The following is an 18,071-nucleotide window of genomic DNA, read 5'->3' as shown; positions in this document are numbered from 1 at the left end:
TTTATCCTGATTGGTATTTTCTGAACTTCCTATATCTGTTGCTTGGTGTCTGACATTAATACTGGTGAAATTCTCAGTCATTGTTGCTTCCAATATTTATTACTTTTTCTCTTCTCCTCTGTCATTCTCATTATGAGTATGTTACACCTTTTGTAGATGTCCCACAGTCTTTGGGTATTCTTTTTTTTTTTTTTTTGCTTCTAAATTTTTGGGGATTTATACTAATATATTATTGAGCTAAGAGATTTTTCTTCTCAGCCATACAGGCTGTTTTAAAATAGTTCTTTTATGAACAATATTACCACAAATATTCTTATGCATAGTTTTTGTGTAAAATTATCTTTTGTTAACCTCCTAGAAGTGGAATTGCTGGCATTAAGGAACGCACTGTTGAGAAGATCACTAGTATCCTTGAGAAGCTCAGGGATGCCTTTTCTCCAAAGATCACAGCTGACAGTAACAAATGCCGTTATAGAACTGGATTCTCTGACAGCAAGGGAGATGATAGGATCCCAAAATTATGGGGGCCACGTGGGAACATTTAACCATCAGAATCAAGGTAAGCATAATTATTATAATTAATGACTAGAGTCAGCAGGGGGACTTAACTACACACAACATCACTAGTGACAAGATAAATGGGTAACCAACAGGATATTACTCAATCTACATTATCAAGAGAAATCAAGAGTTGTGGGTTATGAGGCTAAGGGTAATCACTATAGTAAAAAAAAAAATCACAATCCTTTTTCCAGTTTCTGAAATGGAAATAATTTTTAGAACAATAATACTTTGACTGGAGAAAAGGATGATTTCTAAGAGAAAGTGCCCTGTGATATCATGGCAAGTACACATGGTATCATTTTCCCCAGTCATTTTCCAATTTACTTGAGTAACTGTCCACTGAGAAAAGAAGAAAACATATTTTGAGTACTTTGGTAACTGGGTCTAAATTGATAGTGATTCCTAGGTACCCAAAGCATCATCCTGTTGGAGAGGAAGCATTTAGGACAGGGTATTAAGTGAAGTCTTGGCCAAGGCCTTTCTCACAGTGGGTCTAGTGGCTCATGGAAATGTGCAGATCATTCCCCTGTCCTAAAAATATAATGAAAATAGATTTGGTATTTGGTAGCGCCCTATTATTAGTTCTCTGGCCTGTGGAGTAATCTCTATCATGGTGGGGAAGGCCAGGTGGAAGCCTCTAAATCTACTTTTGAAACATATAGTGAATGAAAATTGCTATTACATTCCAGAGAGAATGGTAGATATTAGTACATAAAGATGCAGAGGATTTAAAAAAAAAAAAAATCATTCATTCCTTTAATGTACTAAGCTGGCTCTCACAAAAACCAGATGGATTCTAGTGGATGACAGTGACCTACCACAAACTGAACCAGTTCTACCTGGAAATGTGGTTGATGTTGCAAATTTGCTTAAATATATCAATATAGCCTCAAGCACATGATATCTGATTCTTTTCCATCCATGTCAGGAAGAAAATAGTTTGATCAAAGATGAGAAATAGCTTGCAACCATTTGGGACAGACAACTGTATATAAATAAGATCTTACCCTTTGGGTATGTTATCTCTCTTGCTATCTGTCACAATAAAGTCCACAGGATCTTGACTCTTTGGACAGTCTATGGAACATCATATTGTTACACCATATTGATAACATTATATTAATTGGACAAGATGAATAAGAAGTAACAAGTATATTGGAGGCCTTGGTAAGACCTCTGTGCTATCAGGGCCCTGATACATCTTCTAAGTATCAGTGAAGTTTTTAGGAGTCCCATGGCCTGGAACATACTAGAATATTTCCTCCAAATTATATGATGTTCATCTTGTACCTCTGGCCTCTAAGAAGGAAGCACAATACCGGTCAGGACTCTGCAGGTTCTTGAGACAGTGTATTTTATTCTTGGGAATATTACTCCAATGTGTTTCTCGGTGAAAGCAAAAGTTGCCAAGTTTGAGTGGGAACCAGCAAAGTGAAGGGTTCTACTTTAGGTCTACAGTGCATTTTAAGTGGTCCTGCATCTGGAGTTCTATAACCTAGTGTTAGATGTATCCTCACATAAGACAGAGACTATTAACAATCCAAGTAAAATTTGATAGTAGCTTGGACCAAGACAGTAAGAAGTAAAAGTAAGAACCAAAAAGTGACTGAATACATTATTAAGATAGATATAACAGGATTTGGTGATTAATCGGATGTGCCTTAAAAGAGAAAGAGATGACCCAAGGAGGACAACAAGGTTACCTAACACAGAATATTAGTGTAAATATTTAAGTATCGTCTGCAGCAAAGAGATTAAGTATTATCTCCAGTAAATTTCTAGAGAGCAATGATCATATCTTATTTATCTTAAGCCTTCTGAAACTTGGTTAATATTTGGTTCACGATAAGCCTCAAAGTGCTAAGTGCACATTAAGATACATGTATGTTTGCAGTATTTGCCACTGCAAGTATTATAATGTATTTTATTCACTTAAGTAATGATCACTTAATTAAAATATTATATAATTATTTATAGTTGTAGAACATTAATATTTTCAGCTTGATAATTTTTTTTGTATGGAAATATAGGAGATAAATGAACTAGACATGACCTGGAATAGTTCAATGTTATTCTTCCCGATTTCAAAAGTGCAATTATTGATTTTATTTTTATCATGGTTAGAATAATACTAACATTTGTCATCTCTGTCTTTTAGCACTCAGCTCATGTGGAACTATTAAAAGTTGCCCTTATAGATTGTGCCATAAATAAAACAGAGTTGCAGTATATGGTACAGCACACCCTTTTAGGAGGGTAGACAGATGCAATCTATATGCTGTAATGCTAGTATGACTAGACATGTGGGTAGCAATCAGTAAAGAGAATAATGAAGATATTTTATGGATGAATTATGTATCAATTGTTTTCCTGAAAAAAATAGTGGAGATGAACTTTATTTATGACTGGATTTCTTTAAAAGGGTTAGAAAGGTTGCTGTTTTATTGTATGCTTTAGGTTCCCAAATCAATATTTATACTTTTTCCTATGCTAATGCAATCCTATCCATTTGTTAAAATAAATAGTAAAAAGTGACCTAGTTATGGTGTTTTCAAGTCAACCTGCCTAAAGGTAGGTATTTGAGATTAGTAATGTGAGATTTCTTTTTCCTCTGGCATTTTAGAGTATCTAACGAATACATTACTTAGGTATTGTCACCCTTTCTTCTATATTTATTCTCTGGCCACTTGGTACTTACAAGGGTCTTTATCTATCATGTAATGATTCTTGAATTAGTGTCTGGAGTCCTTGTGAAGAAATATTTCTCTATTCAAAATTATAAGATTTATTAATAAGCTCTACATGTTACCTCCGCTTTGGTCTGACATCCTTTCCTTATGAATGAAGAACATATTTTTGTCCCTTTGCACATTTGTCTTTGGTGTTCTTTTTAGAACCAAGATGACAGATCATGGTGGCCAGATTCTCTTTCGGGTAACATTAATTTAACTGGCTCAGAAATAAACAGAATCTACTAACCCTTTCTTACCTGAGCTTTTCATCCAGTGTGAAAAAATGGTTGAAATGTCCCTTTTCTCACTTGTACCCAGAGTAGCTAGTAGGGGTGGTGGTCTGGTAAATTTCCAGTCGAACTCATCATTTGTCTCATTTGAATGGAAATTCTCTTAAATCATTCCTGTTTAATAATTTAATTCCAAGAAGTTCAGGTGTAATTCATGAGAACCCATTTACCAATAATGATTATAATTGCTTTTTTTTTTTTTTTTTTTTTATAATTGCTTTTTTGTTGTTGTTTTACTTTTAGGTAGTTCTGTAAAAAGGATATGGATCATGATAGATTCTTGGGCAAGAGAACAGGCAATACATTCAGGTTTCAAATGTAAGCAAAGCAATTTCTACCCCCCCCCACCCCCCCAGTAGGGGTTGTGTAGGCAAAGTTCCGTTTAATAGGTACATAATAATAAAGGATACCAGAGTTCTATTTGTGGCTTACTTTTCCACAAATAACATTGAAAAAATTATGCTAATATAAAAGCCAAAAATCAGAACTTTTCCTTTTTCCAATTGTACCACTTTATCATTTTAATTCAGTTTTGAGATTCTCCCATTTTGCTGCTTCTAAAACACTCATAGAATATGCTCTTCGTAATAGACTATGTTAGCAATGGAGGAAATTAGACAATTTAATAATTTTTACAATGATGAAGCAACTATTCATTGAAACATAAAGAGTGCCTTATAGTAAGTAAACATTGGTACCTAAATGTTTGAAAGTGAATTAGGAAACATAAACTTTACATTTGTTCTAAAATTTTATCATTTAAACTATTTTACTAGTTCTTTGTAAACATATAGTGTTTATATTTGGACATTTTATTAGATTTTACAAAGAGTAATGCCATAAATAATTGAATGACATACGAATGAAACTCCCTGTTAAAAAATTGTTTCTTTTGTAAAAAGAAGGAGAATAGATGGTTACTTCACCCAGAGCTCAGATGTAGTTTATTAAAAAACAAAAGTTTAAGGCTTATTGCATTTACAACACAGATAGGGAAAACTGGAGAGTGAAGTATGTTATAGTATTTACTCCACAGTATCCACTTGTGATGTGGAACATGGTGTCACAGTCAGAGACTTCAAGCTGCTTCATATACTCTATTAGAAAAACACAGAAGAATATAAGGGAAATAATATTTTATCCAACTTCAAAATAGGCCACTTTATTACATTTTTAAAAAGTTTGAATCACAATAAATTAGGAAAGTTAATTTTACTTACTTGAATCCTTTTTTTCCAGTTTCTAGAACTTGATTTATATTAGGTTCTCACCGAGTTGTCTAAGTAAATAAGAAAAACACATGTTCTTAAAAATCTTTTTTTTGTTGCTGACTTTTAAAAAAAAATTTATCCTGATGAGGACTAGTGAGCAATACTCAACCAAATCCTTTAAAAACTCCTTGAACTTTGTTTTTTTCATTAGTAAACTTTTACAAAGTTAATGTTGGTTCAAAATATAAAACCAATGGAAACATTTTCTGTCAGGAGGAAAATATTTATAGTGTTTTGGGAAAAATATAAATCAATTAAGTTAATATTGTGACTACTGAAGTAGCAACTGCAAATACAAAATAAGATTTTTTGTGTGTGTGCATTGTATCAGTCATTTCTTGCAAAACTCTTCTGAGGTCCTTTAATAGGTTACTATTGCATCATAATGTAGAAAGCATTTTTAATAACTTATTTATTATCTATTTTCAACCAGTTAGTTTCATTTATAGTATCAGCTGTCTCATATGAATAATGGAAGTGATATCCATTACAGGTTCATTACCTATAGAGGCAAGGCTTACTGTTGTTGTTGTTGTTCTGGATAATATCACACACACACATATATATATACATAATTTTCACTTGAAAGGTGTACCATGCTTCACAACTTTTTCCCCAAATATTATTTTGTTTGGTCTCCAAACAATCTTGCTAGGAATTTAGGCAAATATTCTATTCCTGTTTATTTTATTTTATTATTTTTTTTATGAGGAAATGGAAGCTAAAGAAGGTTCCTTGACTTCACTAAGACAAAAACTACAATGAGGTCTAGGAGGTCTTCACTCCTAAGTCTTCTAACTTCAGTAATGGAAAGTGCTGGTTAGGAAAATAACAGGCGCTCAAGAAAGCAGCCTAAGTCAGACAAACAAGTGTCATTAAAAAATAATTTGAAGTGGGAAGATTAAAAATATATTCATAAAGATAGTTACAAATATTATCAAAATAAACCCAACTGAATTCTGAGATTGTCAATTCTGCAGGCTCAGCGCATCTCCTAACTTTTTACCATTTATTTTTAGGAAGTAGCATATCAAGAAAATCAACTCCACTGTTCAGGGTCAATAATTCTTGCTTTCAATCAACATCATTTGCTTTTGTGAAGAAGAAAGCAGGATAACATAGATAATAGAGATTCTCTAAACTCATTAAAAAAAGAGCACTATATAAATATTGGTATTATGATCATCATTAACATTTACAATGCTTGTCACCTCTCTACCTCATAGACACATTGTGAACATTCGAATGAGGTAATGTCTGCAAAGCCTTATAAGATCTCTGGATGAGAATGAAGGTATAAATACAAAATGTTTTTATCAACAAAGTATTAGGTGAATCTGGTTAAAATTTGGTTAGCAAAGTAGAAGCTGACAATTCTTTGCAATCAATGCTGGTGATTGGGTACTACTTATTTAGATTTTAAAATATAAATCTTTGTTTTCCTCAGGTCATATTGGCCTTAATTAAAGCTTTAAATGTGAATCCTTTGAATATTCTATCCGGAGTAAGCTTATACGTAACAACCCATTTTTAAAAATACCACTTTTCTTACACCTACAAGAAAAAGACAAATTCTGTATAAAAGCTATTGCCATTTAGTATAATTACATCCTTCCACCATTTAAAAAAATTTTTCTTGATGATAGTTGTATGCAGTATATCCTACAGAACAAGTTGAGTGGGTCACTAAGTTTGCAGATAGAATGGATAGGGCTTTGTCATTTACTAAGATTATTTTCTTCTTTATTATACTTGTGATCTTGCATCAGTGTACAGGTAAGCTAAGCTACACTTTCAGAATACATATACAGTAGTCCTCATCTCCCTACTCCAGGAAGTTTGCATTACTTTTTGAAAATAGCATTTAGAGATACTGCTAATAGAATCAGTCAGACTATCTTAAGAAATGTTGCTTGTAGAGTAATCCTTTGCTGTTTTCACTAGTTCCTATGCTGTTGATGGTTATCATTAACAAAATGATCATTTCCTCACAGAGAATCCTGCCGAGTCACCTTTAAGGAGTTTGATAGTTACTGCTGTGATGTTATATTAGCATTATTCCAATTCACAATGGATTTCTAACCTAAATAAATTAATTAAATTTTGTCCATGTCAGGAAAAAAAAAATATGACTTTGTACGTTGGGGTCTTCATTACTATTTTAAAAGATTTCTCCTTTTGGGGTGAGTCTTTAAATCAAATCGTATCTTTAGATACAGAAGCTTTAAAATTAACCTCCAGGATCACACAAAGACAAAGGCACTACAGGTGCTTTTGTAGGATATCACAATGTATAGGGGAAAAAACTGGGGTGATTTTATGCCAAAGTAACTTCAGAGACAAACCGAGGGCAAGAAATGTGGTACATTCGTGGACAGCCTCTAACAGGTACAAACAATAAACGGCACCAAATTTGCTTGAATCTTTTAGGTGACTAAAAAAAATGTCTTAATGAGCCACCAAGTTATAGGCTACAGACCCAGCCTGTCTCACTGCAGGGGAGAAAGGTTGCTTTTTGTTAGTAGGTCAGGTTGCCAGGCCTTAATATCTCACTGAGAATAATAAACAATGTAGGAGAAACTGAGGTTGAGTTTCTCTCCTTTCTGCATCAAATATGCTTTGCTATCTCCTGATTTCTTAAAATCTGAAAAGCCAGGGGCTCAATCATGTCGCCGGTTATTTAAAAGGAAACTTAAAAGTACATGATAATTCTTTTAAATATTAACAGTTACAGGCAGCTTCCTGAATAATTTCTTTGGCATCTTTATACTGGATTATTATTTTTCTGTTTTTATTATCCAATTCATGCACTGAATCTGGATTTATCTCCACCCCCGCCCTGCTTTCCCCATTGGAGGGATAATCGCTGTTCTTTTCAAATCTCCTAGGATAGTTTTCTGCTCTGCGAAGTTGTAACAAGATGTGACATCCAGTCCTAGTTCATCAGTGTTCAGCCCAAACCTACAGTGGCAGTGAAGGAGGTGGCACTTACAATTTGCCCGTGACACTGACCAGGTTTTTAAGGAATAAGAGTGAGGGAAAAATAGCATAAAATACTTAAATTTTTATGGAAAAGGTATAACTTGGTGAAAAAGCACCATCATAAATTCCCAAAAAGTGTATCTTAATGATACACTTAGAGTAAATCATTTGCCTTGAGAGACAGGAGGTCTCTGGTGACCCGCATTGCAGCCACATGAGACTCCTAGACTAGCTACTTTCAGCTAAATGTACTCTCATATTAATATTTTAAAATGCCATAATGCCTCTCTGAAAACCTCAGAGGACAGATACATCAATTTGCGAGGTCTTCACTCCAGGAAATAGAAACAGGGATAATCTGCCATTAAAAGAAATAGTTCATTATGTCTGCTTCTTGGGAGCACATAAACTATGTCCCTCACATACTTAAGTTGCAAATCCTCACTTTAATGTGAAGGGAAACACCATGCCCCAGAGCTTTATTGTCCCACTGTTTATTAGTACAAAAAGGTTTGTTGTGGTATGAAATCTTAAGCTTGTTGCAGTAATCAATCAGCTTCAAAGAGTCTTTACCCCAAGCCAGATTCATTACAAATAAATCAATTAAACATAAAGTTTCTATTTTCAGGAGGTTCACGATGCAGAATAGAAACAAATGCATCACAGTTAGAGAAGAGAATTTTCCTGGAGCAATGTCTCTCCACAAAGAGCCCTTTTGCCTTTATTGCACCGTAGAGCACATGCTGTAGTTTGCTCTTTTATTTTAGTTAATTGCAGACATTCTTCTTCTTAGCATATATTTTTCATCGGGGAAAAATCACATCCATATGAAAAAGATATGTGGTAAGCTAGAAATATTGCTGGAGGCAGGAAAAAATAAACAATTGGTTTGTGTCTTCTTGTCATTACCAGCCTGAACCTCTGGTGAGGCATTTGGGCAATTTTCACTCTCAAAGCTTTATTGTATCTTTTTTTTTTTCAACCTCTGTACTAAGATTGTTTATCGTGTAGGCAGCTCAGTGGCAGAAGCAAAAACAAAACCCAAAAACCAAAAAACAACCCCCCCCTACACCAACCAAAAAACAAATTCAACAACTAAAAAAGATCTCTTAATAAAAGTCTTACTCACTATTAAGCTAAAAACGAACTATGCGTTCTAACCCAGACTGCCTCTTGGATTCAATTTTGGGGGTGTAATCAGAGGGGAGAATGGGAGTTACAGAGACATCTTTCATCCTGTCAATTGACAGGTCGAACTTACCAACTGATCATCATAAAAGCACCCATCAGTGACTTCCTTAATTTTTTCATATATTTTGTCCTAATGTGTTTTTAATAAAATTAGCTGTTTGCAGAGATTCCCAGAAGTGAGAGCATTTGGTCGTGAGAGAGGCCAAACCCAAATGATTTTTTTACAGAAATATAGTCAAAGGTCTCATGGCACGGAGGCTGAGGAGGGGGAACAGGATGTGGGGTGTGGGGAGGTGGGGTTGGGAGTGGAGCAAATCTGCCTAATGGAGCATTCTGCTTATATAATAAAATGCTGGCCAGCCCAAACTGAAAAACAAACAGATGAAAAGGCCTCAGAACCCCAATTAAGTATCCTTCTCTCATCAATCGGTACTAACAGTTGTTTTGATGACATGTGATATGCTCTACATATGGTGGCATGTGACAGTGCCTTCTGGAGCCATCCCAGAGACAAAGGTAGAGAAACACCAAATATAACAGTAGCACTTCCTGCGAGGTAATACTCTCTGTCTGCCACCCAGCAGGGTACTTACCTTAGTAGGAAGCATTAAATATTTTCTCTTAGGTTAAACATTTTCTCTTAGGTTACTAGAGGATCTTTTAGAGAGGGAAAAAAAGAATCACTTTTTTCCCAGGAATTGACAGTGTAACGGCATTTATTTGTTTGTCTGTGATGGGGTTGCATCAAGACACACACACACACACACACACCCCATGGTAATAAAACATCTGCTCTGAAAATAAACAAAACATGCTGGAAAGAGAATGGAAAATATCCCCCTGGCAGTCTTGTCTAACTTGGTTCAAGGACTTCTTAGATGCACTGCTTTCAGAATACACAGTCCTTCAATGTTACCATCCTCAACAAAAACTTGTTTATTTTTTCCTGACAGTGTGTGGCAATATTAAAATATACTAATGACAACATCAAATCAGCTAATTTTATGTTATTAGAATTTGAGTACACAAAGGGTGCCTGGATGGCTCAGCTGGTTAAGTATCCACCTTCTGCTCAGGTCATGATCTCGGGTCGTGATCTCGGGTCGTGATCTCAGGGTCCTGGGATTGAGCCTCAAGTCTGGTTGCCTGCTCAGTGGAGAGTCTGCTTCTCTCTCTCTCCTTATCCCACCACATCATGCACTTTCTCTCAAATAAATAAATAAATAAATAAATAAATAAATAAATATGAAAGCTCAAGGGAATAATGAATTTGTATTTTAATCAAGCAAATCAGAACTCTCCAAGGTAAATTTTTGGAATTTGCTAGTGGACAGCATATGTATACAACAGAGTTTTATATGTGAAAACAAGTAGATTTTTCTTCATATTTGTTACAGAAATGTCTGCTACTAAATCAGGTATTTAGTCATTTTCAAAGACCTCTAAACTTCCTAGAATTGACTTGGGACATATATCAGATACTATAGAGATCATTTATATGTGATTTAGTTATAACCTCTGTGTCTAAAAAGTCTTTGAGATGAAATATAGAAAATACTTTTAGAAAGTCAGTATATTTAAATTAGAACCCACATGGATTAGAACCCACAGGAAACAATGGATAAAGCATTTAAGTATAATAATTATATTATTTTTATAAAGGTACTTGATTCAAAGTATGACCAATAAGGAAATTTTGCTACTTCCTCTTGTATCCTTACTGGAATTAATTCAAATTCAATGGAAGGTCACTGTATGTTCTATTATAATGAATGAATGCCATTTGAGGGGGTTTGGAACTGGTGAGATTTATAAAATATTATTCTATTTTAATAGAATATTCTATTAGAAGCTTAGACTGCATCCTTCAGCTAAAATAATTAAGAAATATACTCACATGAAGTAATTTATCAATCAACAGATTTTAAAATTTATGAAGCTAAAATATGATGTGTGCTCTTCTCAAAACACATGTGCTTCGTCTATTTTAACTGAATTAGTAATGTATCAGTTTGGTAAACTAAGTAGAACCAAAAGTGTAGATACAGCCCAAATAGAGTATTCTCTACAAACAAACTGTCATGAAAAACAAACAAAAGTAAGAGGATAATGATGATGATAAGAGATAAAGAGGAAGAAGATAAAGTTAGTGTGATTTTGATATCACTGACATCAAAAGTTTCTTTTTAACCACAAATAACCAACATATGAACTGATTTCCTGGGGATAACTCTGAATTACGGGAGTTAGACCATAAAATATGTCCCTCCATGCTATTATCAAGACAGAGGAGAATATTTATATGTGTTGTGATAGAAATATTTGTACCTACTCATTCAAAAATGTGTTATTAAGCTGTTTACAGAAAGGTTCAAGTATAAGGATACTAAAGAACATTCTGATAGATGATTTGAGAGATTTTGATTTAGTAGTGATAAATTAATTTCTAGCTATTTTATTTTATTTTATTTTTTTATTTTTTTTCATGATAGTCACAGAGAGAGAGAGAGGCAGAGACACAGGCAGAGGGAGAAGCAGGCTCCATGCACCGGGAGCCCAACGTGGGATTCGATTCCGGGTCTCCAGGATCGCGCCCCGGGCCAAAGGCAGGCGCCAAACCGCTGCGCCACCCAAGGATCCCGATTTCTAGCTATTTTAATTACAATGTTGGTATTATGATGAAAGTTTTTTGGGAAAATTAATAGAATGGAAATTTTATCAGTATTTTGGCTCATCCACAATTTAGAAAGAGAAACAATGATTGGTGATGAAGGAATACATATCCTAAATTGTTCTTAAGCATTTTCTCACTAATGTAAAAAGGCATTTGAATGATCAGTACGTTAACTGTGCCTGAAGCCTGCCTGTTGCCCTTGTGGGAGATTAGAACGAGAGCCAGATGAGCCCCCAGCAGTGAGAACAAAGTTGGTAAATAGCTTTTGTACTGAATCCAGTGAGCCCTCACATATGTAGTTTGAGCTATAAAGAATTTCCTCTTTGTTATCTGATGAGTTTATATATTATTTCTATCTTAACAAATTATTCCTCAAGAGGCAGAGTAAAGGGATTGCAAGCACATTATTCAGAAAAGAATTTGAATAGTTGAGAGGGCAAAGGATTTTTTTCTTGGCAGTCTTTAAGTGTATATATATATATATATATATATATATATAGACACACATATATCTATATATATACACACATATATCTATACAGAAATATCTATACACATTTATATATACACAAATATGGATAACATGTATATATATACACACACATATACACACATACATACGTATATACACACACACAGAATATGAATCTCTGATTCCAGCCAGGGATAATTCTTTCATCTATAAAACATACAGAGATTGTTGTATAGCTATGGACCCAGGAAAATAATTCACTTCAGTATCTAGAAAAATTTGTGCCTCTCTAAGTTCTTTTACTGAAATGATTCTTTAAGTACCTATGGCTCCAAGTCTTCACTGTTGTGATAAATAACTTTGATTCCCAGGACTTCCTACTGAGGTTTTCTATGATCCATTAAAAAATACATTACTTTAAAAAAATTAATACATTTTCTGCTGAGTTCGACTGAGAGTATGGTCTGTCCCCTTTACTACAGTGTTTCTGGCTTCTTGGCAGCTGATGTCAAGAGATGAGATGACCAGTCTTCTATGTCAACCTTAGAGACAGAGCATTAGGGGCATGTTTGGACCTGTCTAGATTTGTTGAGATGTGGTTAGCGTGGAAGCTTTTCTCTGAAGACAGTTGGAGCAGAATGCTTTAAATTCTTTGCACTGTAATTGAAGATTACTCATAGTATTAGAGAAAAACTTCATTCTATCTCAGCGTGATGAGACTTCTGAGCTCACTATGCCAGTTCAATGTTTAAATTCAGGAATATCAGTGTTCAGCTGCAGAGTAAATGTAATGGGGGAATTTTAGCAGATCCACTTTATGAAGAAGTTCATTACAAAACGTAATTATTAACTGTTCAATCAGTTGACTTGTGGATCAAAGACACTATTTAGCGTTCTTGGGCTAATAAGTGGGAGGAGAAGATTTCAAAGCCAGAATGGAGAACTTGGATAGAATATGGAGGTAGTAAATGTAGCTATTATAAAAGTCTAGGAGGGAAAGAAGAGATAAAAAGAAAATAGTGGAAATGAGAAGAACTTCAGGATTGAGTAATAGAAAAAATGTTTGTCCAAAGTATGGCACTGAGGGCAGTGGACCAAGAGGGAGAAGTTCACCATGAGGAAGAGCAAGGTGCTCACAGGCAGTGTCTCTCTGAAAGGCACTAAGGGGTCAGCTCCTGGTCAAAGAAGAAGGGTTGCTTGTAAGTGGAGCTGAGCCCTGAGTACAGAGGAGGAATTCATTGCAAGGGCTTTGCTCTTCAAGGAAAGTAAATAGCAGGTTAATCTGTTCAGAGTAAAAGAGTGGAGGGGTATGTGGAATTTGAAGAAAGCTAAAATATTTAGAATCATTTTTGTGAAGAATATGTGAGAAGACTCAAATGAAACCAAGGAAGAATAAATCAAAAGATCTGAGAGAACCACGGTAAGCCCAGTTTGAGTGAGAAAATTCGATTTCTATTCTATTTTTAGGCTGTTCTGACCTACTTTGAAATCCCCCAAATGCTCACAACTTGTCTACTTTCTCCCTGTGAGGTCATACATGACCTGTTTGCCTCATGAAAAAAAAAGTTTCAAATTTTTCCCACCTCCTAAAACAAATTTCATTAGTTTCTGAGATCGAGGCAAACCAATGTGGTCAATGTGCAGATATAAAAAGAAATGTTAATGGCTTTGCCTATCCTCACAAGGACTTTTAATTGTGATTCTTTCTCAAGTAACATAATTTTTCAATATGGTAATTTAGAAAATATTTCTAAATCCTAGAAGAGAAACACAAAGTTTGGGAAGTTTCAGATAGGGAAAGGGGTTTGTGAGCCGCTCTATGTGGCAGTGGAATTTGAAGGATTCCTTATATTCCATCACATCACCTAATTGGCCACAGGTAGTATAACATATATTTGTGTGTTTATATGTAGGTATATAAAATATCTACATGATTATCTATACTCCAGATATTACTTGTGAATTAGGGATATTTCTTCTTTCCTGAAAAGCTAGGGAGAAAAGACTGGGCTGTTTTAGCTATATAAATATTTTTCTGTAATCTCACATCGTATAAAAATAAAATGACACTTTCTGAATACTTTACCCTGAAAACTTTTCTATTACTTGGGAAGCTCTTCTTAACTGCTTCCTTTGAGTTTGGTTTGTGATTTACTGGGACCATTTAGAGACAGCTCATATTTTCTAGGCATACTGTAGATATTTTAATGCCTTAATCAATTTTTGCCACTTTAGTTTCTCTACTGGGCTAGATTAATCTTCCCCTACGTTCCCAACTTTCAAAGAGGATCACTTATCAAAATCGTCTTTACAGGAAAAAATGAAGCTGCAATTAAAAAAACACACTTATCTCTCCCAAGTCATATATCACAAATATTGTTAACTATCATATAAACAGCCATCAGAATAAACCCTTACAATAAGTGTGTTCCTCAGTCTAGAAAATGTGTAAAAATGAATATTGTTTGCTTTTCAACTTAAGCTAATTTGATTTTCAGCTTTCTCCACTAATGTATTATGATATGTCACTTCTGAAATGGTAGAGATATACCTAAAACTCGTGGTATGGGTGAAAATGAAGTTTTAAAGCAGAGAAAATGAAAAGAAGTAGGAGAAATTGTGGGAAACCTTCTGTAAATGAAACACCAATTTCTGACACGGGTAACACCTTATTCAGGCACCTGATGACTTTTCCCAGGCTTTCATTTCCATTGTGAGATCCTCTGGGCTTATATGGTTCTAGCATAGGTGTGCTCTCCTTCACCACATCTCTCCTCACCTTGCTTTCCAGGAAGGCCTCAGCTACTCTACAAGGGACTTAGAAGAAAGAGAAAGTTGTTGCTTTGCTCTTTTGCTGTAAGGGCAAAGACAATAAATTGGATTGGCTACTTTTTTTCCAGAAATAAAGGGGTTCCAGAAATACTGATACTGCCTCACTCATCAAGGCAATAGATCAAGGTATTTGATTCTCAACATCCTCCCTGTGATACCATTCCTCTAGGGTAGCTCTCAGTAAAGCAGTAAGTTACATTCTTAAATCAGGTACCAGCAAAAGCTACTTCTCTAGGTCCTCTTGATGCCCATAATGATAAATATATGAAGATGGCATAACAGGCAGTTCAGCCTTGTGTTCTGAAGGTCATGCTCAAGGACATATTTTAAAGGACTTGGAAATTTGACAAAAGCATACATTTTCAAGGAATAACATAAAACTTGAGGCATCTCGAAAACAAATTTAAAATTCTTATCTGGACTTAAACTTTAATATGGGAAGATTTCTATCCCTCTCTCCTTTCAAAAAAAATCACTGTTGTTTCAAAAGTTTTCTGTGGAGATATGGTTCAAGCCAATCCTTTCTATATTCTATTTAGAGATGTATCAATCACTGGAAGACTTTGTGGTTATCATTTGTTGCTTTGGTGAACCTAGAAATATGTTAACTATGAACAAGAGGCAAGAGAGAAAGAAAGCTTTGAGCTGAGAGTCACTGTAACCCTGGGGAGATGGGTTTCTGACTGGATTCCAGTGTTAACTTTTTGAAGTCAGGCACACAGTTTCATTGGGCCTTAGTTTCCCTAGCTTTAAAATGAGGACTCCAAACTAGAGTTACTCTCTAGGGTTTCTCCTGGTGTTATGTCTATGCTGGAAAGCCTGTGTCCAAAGTAGTAGTCTCCACCATTCAAAAAAAGTCTACAATGAGGAACCCTGGTAAAGGATTGTAAAACTATCAGTTATTTAACTATTCAACATCTCTGATTTACCTTGAGGCATTTTTAAAAATACATATGAATGAAGCTAGGTGAAGCCTATGTTTTCTTTCCTTGCTGTTTACATTCAGGACTGCCCAGTAGAGCCATGGGAGCCCAATGAAGCTCTGTGAAGTCAGATAGGGTCGCTTGAGACCATCACTTAGAAAACCAAATCCGGCTAATGGGAAACATTCTGAGTGGGATGGTGGTGCTCTTTCCATCTCTTGTTTAATTGAGTTTGCATATTTGGAAGCCCATTGATAGGTTAAGTAGAAACTTGATTCTATCCCTGGAAAGAAAACTGTTAATGATATGCTATGTGAACCTGTTTTCCTTTTCTGCTCAGCAATTTGTATAGGCTCGCTCCTTATTTGTCTCTTGATAACCTCATCAATCTCATCCATGCCCTCCTGACCACAGTGCCTGATTGCAGTAATTCCATTTCAGGGGGGCTTTTAGAAGGACTTGGCTTTTGCATTTAGCTAGAACTGCACGATGGAGTGATCGTTTCTTCCCGAGAGTGAGCGCCGAGATCATATTATGCTTGCCTTGATTTCTTTGTAAAGGCTGCCTATAGAATTTCATATTGATTTTAAGCTGGCGCTGTTTCATTTTTAACTCCTTTGTAAGCCAGGAATCCAGTTATATTAGCCTCTCCTCCCTGTCATTCTGACAGGCATTGGTTACCTGCTTTTTGCAGGCTGTATTCCCTACTCAACGTAGCTCTTTTGATATAGAACTTGTTGCCTTTACTCTTTTATGTTGTTGCTTTGTTTGAAAATCCAGACCAGTGTAGTGCAAGGTTGTAAGGCTAAGATGTAATTGAAAAATGGTATACAAATGAGAAAGCAAAGAGGATGGGAATTGATGCCTAGGATTCGCAAAAGCACTGGCAGCCGTACACTGTTCCAGAGAGGGTTTTGAAGAAGACGTAAGGTTTGCCAAGTGATATGAAGAAAGGCCCAGTTGTCAGTTGAACAATGAAAGATGGCTACAGGTGTGACTTCCTGAAAGCATACCTTAGTTTCAATGTTTATCAACTGGCTGTCCTCCAGAAACTCAATTTGGTGTCATTTGGCAACAAGTCTGACCTAGAGCAATGCAGACTTATATGTGGCACCCACTCTAATGGCACAATCATTTCGTAGTGCCTTGGAACTTACAAAGCCTTTCAAATCCTTTGTCTCATTTTCTTTTCACAATGGCCTTGGAACACAGGCAGGGGAGGTATTAGTATGCCCTTTTAGAGGTGAGGGAGTAGAGAACGAGAGCACAAATTAGTCAGTCAACAAATATATGGCACAAACTGGGCTGCCATTTTCGGTTGCCAACACTAAACTTGTTGCTCTTTGGTTTTGTGGCAATCTGAAGTAATGTAAGCAAAAATTCAACTTGCATATTCTTTGTGTCGCCCTTAGATTTACGATTCCTTATTTATTTCCTTGTCTTTGTACTTTCAGATTTATCTCCAGCACAGCAGAGTTACTTTTCTCACAAAGGAGAATGACAGAAATCAAGGTCTCCATGTTAAGCATATTATTCTTAACTGCTTAGAGAATTTTCCCACTGGATTGCCCTATTGTATTTTAAATTTTATTTTAGCTCTATTTTCTCGTCTGTAACGTGAAGGGGTTAGGCTCTGTTCCTCTCATTCTATGGTTCCGTGATTAGGAGAATGCGAGGTGAAGACAGAATCAGGGCTGCAAGTGAGTATGATTATCATGGAATCACAAGCACAGTGCATTATGCATGTTTTAAAACTGGGTATAGTATTTATATTCTAAAGTGTTTTCTTATGAATTACTTCATCCTTCAGCGTGCTGTTTAAGTCATGCTGCAAACATAATCCTCTCACAAATCCAAATCAATGTGTTTGTCCTCCACATAAGATACTTAAAATTTTCAAAATGTGTTTATGTCCAAAGACAAAATGTTTAGTTTTATAGAATTCTCTCAGTTGACAGAGGGCTTTGTAAGATTGACTCTAAGTAGCCACTAAAATATTTATATTCTCCTCTTAGTCATGAATTTCTAGAGTGCTTAAACATTAGCAATCATTTTTAATTTAGTGATTCCATATTCTTTATTTAATACCTTGCTGCCACCCTTAAGGCCAAACCATGTAGTTCAACTTTCAAGAACAAAT

The sequence above is a fragment of the Canis lupus genome, chromosome 4 (genome assembly GCF_048164855.1).
Source record: "Canis lupus baileyi chromosome 4, mCanLup2.hap1, whole genome shotgun sequence".
Lineage (NCBI taxonomy): Eukaryota > Metazoa > Chordata > Mammalia > Carnivora > Canidae > Canis > Canis lupus.
The sequence above is the reverse complement of the archived record's forward strand: the minus strand, read 5'-3'. Positions refer to the sequence as shown.